We start from the raw sequence: 9,072 nt of genomic DNA on the forward strand, positions 1-9,072 counted from the left end.
TACTAATTTTTGGTATTTAATCTTTGATTTGCCTTGAGTTTTATGCTAGAGAAGTGTATGGAATATTCTAGAGCTTTCAAGGAAATTTGTTGGAGAGGTAAAATCTGAAAAATGAGGCGGGGATTGTCTATTTATAAAAATTTGGAACCCGAGAAAATTCCGGAAGAGAAGCGGTTGTCGGCCGGGTCGACGGTCTCGTCGATGTGTCGACGGTCCTTCGACTTAACCCGTCAAATTGCACCTGCAGATCTCAGTCTGCAGAAACATGTTGACGGTGCACAGGGACGGTCTGTCGACATGTCGACGGCCCGTCGACACTGACTAGTGTCTGTAGAATTCCCTGGTTCAGTTCAGATTTTGTCGATTTGATTCGTTCAGCTTCTAACTCCATAATTTACCCAGAATACCTACTGATACATTTGTACACGGAGTACAACACTTTATGTCCCAAAACTCGAGCACGGTCTCCATTCTCAAGACATGCTTGACTAGAAAATCATTAGTTCTACTATGGCGAAGACGAAGGGCGTAACAATAGGTACGGCCATCATCGTACCAATCCGCAAGAATCTACTAGCCATTGCTCTTGTACTCATGAGACGGGTAAATGTATGGCTATGATACCAAATTGGCACCAGATCAATAGTTGTGATGGCATCTAATTCCCAACCAATAGGCAAGCTAACAACCCAAACCATAAAATTTCAACTAAGTTTTGCAGAAAGTAATGAGAAATCTTAAATATCCAATACAAATTCTATACAAAGAAACGTGGAAACAACAAAACCTCCCAAGATTTGTTTCATAAGTACAATAGCCACTACAATACAATACAAGTCTGAATACAGAACTAGACTATCGAAAATACGAAAAAACACTATCTGAATACTAGAAGACAGAACAATAAAAGGGACCGAGGGAGAAAGGCGTTGTAGAATAGCCAGACAACTCATCACGATCTCCAATCAACAATACTCGGACTCAATGCCCTCCACGGGGTCCGCTCATACATAAAATTGAATCTCCACCATAAAAGAGTGTTGCAAGTGTAGTATAAGTACGAAAGCACGTGTACCCAGTATATCTTATAGACTGACAACGAAGAAGTAGTGACAGGAATTGTAAGAAAACTGTGGTTTACCCTTACAAGTCTACATGCCACCCAACAGTCAAGTTTTCACCGAATAGAGGATAATCAAGTGTCAATTAAGGCCAAGTAATCAATAAGCACATAATCAAATGAATATGAGGGATGCAATGCAATGCAATGAAATACTTCAATACAAAAATCATCTCCAAAACCTATATATAGATAAAGCTCCACGATAATCTTTGGGAGTTCGCGATCGATGGGGGATAGTGAGGTCCATATACTACCAGAATCATTTCCCTTTGTCTTACATGCATTCGTCGAAACCATTTCCCTTCGACATATCACAATTCAACCTGAACTATTTCCCTTCGAAATCTCACTCCAAGCAAATCAATCTAAGCTCACTTCAAGTCAATTCGCGTGAACTATCATCAAATGTGGATATCGATGTCACAACCCAAATCACGGGTCATGATGGCACCTACACTATCCCCCCTGGTAGGCGAAGCATCCCCAAAATCGTTTACTTCAGAAAATCAAGCACACAAATACGAAATGTGAACACTATCGGATATTGTAAATAACATAACAAGCGGAAGAAAACTGTTATCATTAAAACTCCTAAAACCTGGTCTTAACTTGTACAAGAGCTTCTAAGGAATGTACAATTTGAAGTAAAATACAAACCCAAGAAATCACTTCGTCTAACAATGAGAAACAACTAAGGTTTATAGATGAAACTCTGAGCTGTCGGATCTTCTAATAGCACACCCAATATCGTTAATGATTGCCTCGAAAATAATGTTATACACGAACTCACCTGAAACAACTCTACACCCCATAAGGAGTGTAGCAAGAGTAGTATCAGCATAACATAAGGCTCGTAGGTATCATAGGCTAACAATGATTAGCTAACACATATAAATGTACAGAAATCAGCAAGTAGAACAGATAAATAATCAAGTACAATCACTAAGCATGTTCGGATAATGTTTCACAACAATAATAGGCCCAGTAAGTCTCGGTATTCTCTGGTCATAGCCTAGTGAAAGCTTCTAATCTGCAAGTCTGCCAAGCTTTAAGTATAAAGTCAGGCCATGAATAAGATCGAAAACATAAGATCGGTTAATATGCAAATATCAGTCAAGGCACAGAATCAATCAATGCAAATGAGTGAATGTATATGCGATGCAATGCACTGGCCAATCTTTCTATACCGTACACATATGCTAAGGGCAAAGCCTCATAGCCATGACCCATGAGGGGGGGGGGGGGCGAAGTCCATTTACACCTCTTCCTGGCAAGACACCTCAGGATCGAGCACTCTCTCGCTTCGGTAAATGACCTCGAATCATGAGCACACATTTCGCTCAGCTAATAGCCTCAGATCACGGACTCTCATCTCTCTTTTACGCTCTCCGCCAAACCTCGAAGGCTGCATTCTTACTTATAGTGATTTCGCTTTCACAACCATATCAAATCACATATACAATATGGGATGTATGTCATGCATAAAATCAACAGCCACATTACTATGTAATGCACATAATAATTCATTTCATTTGAATAACCTTCCCTTCTAGATGATTAGTGAGATATCAAGAAACAGAGACGAGAACAATCAATTCACAAGTGTCACAAATCACTATGAAGTATGGGATGCAATTCCATGCAAAGTAAGTCCACCTCAAATACACCACATAACACAGGATCAACATATACTTTCCATAAAGTGCCTATTGAACTCCTTTCTTTAATATTTTCCTTCCCTTTTTATGAGGCAAGTGAGATGTAACAATGTGCATCATAGAATCAGTAATGCATGCCAAGAATACTAAACACAGTTCATGTTATTACTTTCAGCCTTTCCTTTCCATGGGATAAGTGAGAATCAAATAAATAAACAGGTCTATCAACTAACACACGTATTAGCAAACATGGCGACAAGCCCACATAACAGTTGACGATACCAACCTCATTGGAATTTACCTCCAACACCATACCCGAAGGCCTATTATGCCTTCCTATTCAATAACTACCATCTACACGCGTGTCCCAAATTTGAGTCTAAACATAAGTAAGTCGTAACCTACCTCAAAGGCCGAACAGGTGCCACGAACCTCAAGCCAAAGCCTTCCCTTTCCGAATAGCTTCCGAATGATCAAAGTTTAGGAATATATAATTCTATATTAGATTATAAGACTAATGAAACCCTTAACATCATAAGGCTAATCGAAATCAAAAATGACATTTAAACAAGGAAACCCAGGCCCACAAGGGGGAAAATTGGAAATTCAAGTTAAAAACTGTTTACCCAACACTTAGGAAGTCCAAATGTCAGTTTCCACACTAATTAGCCTCAACTTAGAATCCATTTCATTATTTCATTAAGAAAACCCACATTCTAATCCGTTGGGAAACCATTTTAGAAATCGAAATTGAAGGTAGAAATTGCTAACTCGAGTCACCAATCATGAAATCCTTTCAAAACATCAAATAATTCCATTAAGAACAACCATTTCCAACCTGGGGTTCATTATCTTCCAACCCTTATTCTCCATAATGAAAACTTAAATGAAAGAGAGATTCAAGCTTAGCAAATAGTCACCACATTGATTACATGATTAGATTCAAGAAGATTCCTCATCAAAACATGATTTTAAAGAAAAAAATGGTTCAATTTCAACCTAGGATTTACCACCCCAAAACCCCCAAATTAAACATGGTTTCCTAATCATGATATTCCCCACTTATATGATAATATAACAAGATAAGAAGGAATTGAACTTACCCAACGGGAGAACCCTCACAAGAATCAGCAAATTCATCCTTAGAACTCATTTAGACCCCATTTTAGTGAATGGAAAGAAAAAGGTTCGAGTGTGTAATTTAAAGCCATGCGGAACCCGTATCCACTGACGCGACCTCGCGAATGCTGACTCACTAACCACCTCATCATCTCATAGGTGCGGGACAACTTCCGCATGTGCGGTCGAACGCCTACAGAAAAGAATTCGCAGGTGCGGAACTTCCTGGAAAGGGAAACCCTCACATCTACGGACCAAGCCTCGCAGATGCAGCCAAAACATCGCAGAAGAGGCACACCAGAAACAAGCAAAAATCTGGTTTTTCTAACTTCAACCCAAAACCCGACACTCATCCGAGACCTCCCGGATATAACCCAAATATGCATACCAATGTAAAAACATGTTACAAACTCACCCGTGCCCTCGGAATTCCCAACGGAGGTCATCTTGACTCGGTCAACCCACAAACCCCAAAAGTTAAGTTTCTAACCAAAATAACCTCGAGTACCTGGGGAACTGAACCACTCATCCTACCAAGTTATAATCGATCCTCCGGACCTTATGGAACCGAAGAAAAGCACTTAAAGATCCGTTTACTCAAAAGTCAACTATTGGTCAACACTTTGTCACTAATACAACTTAAAACTTCTAATTCCTCAAAATCAATCAAGAGTCGCCCGATCACCTCAAAAACCATGCCACCCACCCTACGGGTCACACACTCTAATGGACGTCTACAATTTGGTACTTTTTATGCTCAAAACGACGTCTACAACCTAAACACACCTGAAACTCCTCGGAATCTAATCAAAATTTGTTGACAAATCCAAAATCAACTTACGAAGCCGTTCGAACTCTCAAAACATCCAAACGGGGCCGTCTTGACCCGATTTTGACCGTGGTCAACTATAAATCATCGTAAAATAGTTTCTCAACCAACCACCTAAATCATACTCGAAATTATTGAGAACCAAACCAACGACTTGACTGAGTCATAAATCACATTCCGGACCTAATGGAATTGATGAAAATTTGAAAATAACTCATTTACCCATGCTGTTGACTTTGGTAAAACTTCTCTATTTCTTAACATAAGGATTTTCAAAATATCATTTTAATTACCCATAACTCATTTGGAAGACTCGCGAATTGCGCCACCCATCCCCGCAAGTCATAAACATAAATACGAAGCTAGTGGAACCCACAAATTTCCAGCCGTGGCCATCTTTTCACCATTAAAGGGATATTAAATATTAAGACCAACTTAATTGTCAAAAAATCAACCAAACGAACTCTAAAATTAACTCTGCCAATTTCTATAGGTCACAAATGTAACGACCCGTCCGATCGTTATTTAATATTTTGCCAACCCATACCCAATCTTGGTCTAGGGTCATAAATAATAAGCTCTATGGTGTGATTTAAGGGTTAAGAGTGAGAAAAATTAATTTCGGAAAGAATTAGAAAACTGTGGGCCAGGGAAGGATACGAACCGCTATAGCAGTCAAGGGACTGCCATAGCGGTACCTCTATAGAGGCATTTCGACCGCCGCAGCGGTCCACGCGGAACAGTGATCGTGTTTTTGGTCACTTAGTTTATTTTTCTCTCCTTTTTCAATAAAAGACTCCCAAAGGCTGCTCCTAGGGTTCCATATGAAAGAAAACCCTTGTACCAAGAAAAAGAGACCTTTCTAATTTCCTCCCCACCATTCCCTACGACTATTACCTCTCATGGATCCGGATGAAAGCTAGGAAGGTGAGCAATTCATGGAGATTCAATTAGCTGTTCTCTAACGAGGTAGGTTAGGGTTTAATTGAGTTAGACTTTGATTAGTGAATTATATATACTTTTAGAGTTGACGGGAGACTGCATGATTAGGTCTTCGGATGCAGAGTTGGGTTGGACATATTCGATAATGTAACTAAAATCTTGTGTAAATAGTGGCTAGGGTAACAATGAATGGTTATTGATGGGAGTACTATTATCACTGAGGGGTATTTTGTGTTTAATTTATCCTTAGGAGTGGGTGATTTTCGTCTTTGTTTTCAGTTATATTGAATTATTCACATGGCTGTCTTTCTTGTAAATAATAAATTTGTATTGAGAGGTCTGAGTAAGTCGGACTAGCACAACGCCCATCAAGGTCATGATTTATGACTTGGTTGATTTATTGCATCATCGTATCGCATTGCACGGGTTCTGAGGAAATACAGGTAGCAGGAAAGGCTGAGTATGGGAAATTGCATTATCTGGTCTTCTGGCCGTTGAGTTGGATACAAGTATTCTATGTGATAGGGATCCACGTCCGAGGTTCTTTCCGAAGCGGAGGATTTACGGCTCGGGTTTGAGGAGTGGATCCAGAATGAGTGGTACATGGACACCATGGGTCCCCTGCAGGTCATGACTACTGAGCTATGACATCAGTTAAGGTATATGTACAGTGTGTTTAGGCCCTTGCATCGCATTCGGCATTGCACTACATCTCATATTTCTATGTTATGCACATGTGGATTACTGTCATTGGTATTGTTTATTTAGGTTTATGATTTACGTGAGATTTTGTGCGGAGAGGTGTTTAATATAAGATAAATGTAGTGGCGGACTTTCAAATAGTGAACTCTTCCCTTGGTGCATCATATGGTAGTGAGTAAAATTAAGTAGGTGAACTTTACGGATAGTTAAGGGTAGGAATTAGAGGGTATGACAAGCATAGAGACGAGAGCTAATAGGTTGAATGAGAGAAAGGCTACGGTGGTGGTTAAGTAGAATACCCGCAATTCTTGAAAATAAAAGAAGTGGACAACTGAGAATGGAAAGGTAAGTGGTAAGGGTGCAATAATCTTTATTGAGAATCTTCAGGTTCATTGACTTATCTATTTATCTTATTGACTTTATACTGTGTTGCGTGTATACTGTGTTGCGTGAACTAATCTTTGTCAACCTATGATGCTTACTAGTACATGTGGTATACTGATACTACTCTTGCTACACTCTTTTTGGGGTGTAGATATGTTGTAAGTTTTAGTTGAAGTTCGGCGTGTGGATTTATCAGGCATTCTCTTACAGCCTCGCTCATCTCACTCCAGGCAGAGGCCGGTGTCATTTATTTTGTCTTCCTGTACTGTAGGAGCTCTTGTACCTATCTAGACTAGATCCTGAGGATTTCTTTTTAGCTTTATTGTATTTTAAAACAGAGTTTATACAAAATCTTTTACTTTAATTTTGTGATTTTGAAAGATTGTTGTCGCAACTGTTTAATTGTTGGGTTAAGTTGGTAAGGGTTCGCCTACTAGGATGGTAATATGGTAGGTGCTCGCACGACCCGTGGGTTGGGTCGTGACAATTGGTATCAAAGACTAGGTTACCGGTCTCACAAGTATAAGAGCAAATGTCTAGTAGAGTCTTGCGGAATGGTACGATGACGTCCGTTCCTATCTGCAAGAGGCTATAGGACATCTAGAAGTTTCCCGTCATTCATTCCATCATGCCGCCTCAAATCCGCCGTCTCCTAATTGGATCCAATTGGTATCTGGATTATCCCAATTGGTATCTTGACGGGCTAATTGGTATCTGTCGATTCCAATTAGTGTCTCTCTATTTTGACGCAAGGAAGATTTTCTGTAGTAGGTGCGTAGTATTAGTGTGGACAAAAGAAACTTCAGATAATGTTAGTATTATAGACTGGGTACTGATTCTGGGAATATTAGCAAGTTAATAGCGCATTCGTACTCGTAGGTGAAAACCATGTTTTTATGCACTAATCATTTAAGTAAACCCCTACGTGATCCGAGTTGGAGGGCAAAAGTTTCTCCCACTGGCACTGTAGCACCGTTGTAGCGGTATGGGGACCGCTACAGCGGCCTCTCTATAGAGGGCATCGGACTGCTATAGTGGACCCAACATTTCTGCAAGGGTCCGTTATAGCGACATACTCACCGACATAGCGGTACCGCCGCAGCGATACCATTTGACCAGTAGCCTCTTTCTTTTCCCCCTGTTTTGCCAACATGTATAATTCATCAACAAACCAAGAAGAGATCGATTTTCAAAGCAAATACATTATTAAAAGCATCCACCCAACTAGGGCAATTTGTCACACCCCTACTTGATGGGGCATGATGGGCACCCGACCCTTACTTAGGGCCGAGCGAACCCGCTGATCCTCGTGATACTCATAATCTTACTGGACTCTTAAATCGTGAAATGAATGCATAATGGAAGCTTTTCAAAGAACAACATGCTTTTCGTCTTTCTCAAATCAAGTAAAATCCGTAATCATATGAAATCAACATAATGCATAATGATACATCGGCTTACGAGCGCTTACAAGACGACATGCTGTATGCGTGACTGCATGCTGTAAAGTCTCTAACATGAACCAAGATACCATAACATAAATACTCGACTCGGCGGCACTGCGGAAGAAATGGAGCTCGCCAATCCGGCTGAAACATCTCTGCTCATCGCGTATACACACAAGGCATGAAATGCGACCCCGAAAAGAGGTCGGTACGGAATATATACTGAGCATGTAAAGCATGAAACACAGTAAACAGGATCGTACTGAAATAAGGAGTATAGAAAATTAGTAGAGTAACCAGAAAACCACAAGGCTTGCCTTTGAAACATAAATCATGCATGTCAATATCATATCCAATTCGTTATGGGACTTAGAAACATAAGTGAATAATCATCTTGTACATATGCATATATAACGTGTCCGGCCCTCGTAGAGGGACTCGGTAAAAAAATCATCATATACATATACATATACATATAACGTGTCCCGGCCTACAGTGAGGGACTCGGTGAAATAATCATATATATATACCGTACCCGCCCTCTCAGTGAGGGACTCGGTGAATGGAATCATCATATGCCATCCGGCCACCATCCCCATCATCGTATCATCATCATCATATAACGTGCCCGACCTACAGTGAGGGACGCGGTGAATATCGTCGTATACATATAACGTGCCGGCCCTCTAGTGAGGGACGCGGTGAATAATGCAGTGGAGTTGTGCACGAATACATGTCCTGGCCCGGAACGCAGTGAAAGAAGTAATAACAGCTCGCACGAGCGGAGTAGTGAGAAACCATATGCATATAAATCATCATTTCAGACTCGATGGATAAGTAAGTAATCACGCTCGAGCATTAAAACGATAG

Source organism: Lycium ferocissimum, chromosome 9, assembly GCF_029784015.1.
Source record: "Lycium ferocissimum isolate CSIRO_LF1 chromosome 9, AGI_CSIRO_Lferr_CH_V1, whole genome shotgun sequence".
Taxonomy (NCBI): Eukaryota; Viridiplantae; Streptophyta; class Magnoliopsida; order Solanales; family Solanaceae; genus Lycium; species Lycium ferocissimum.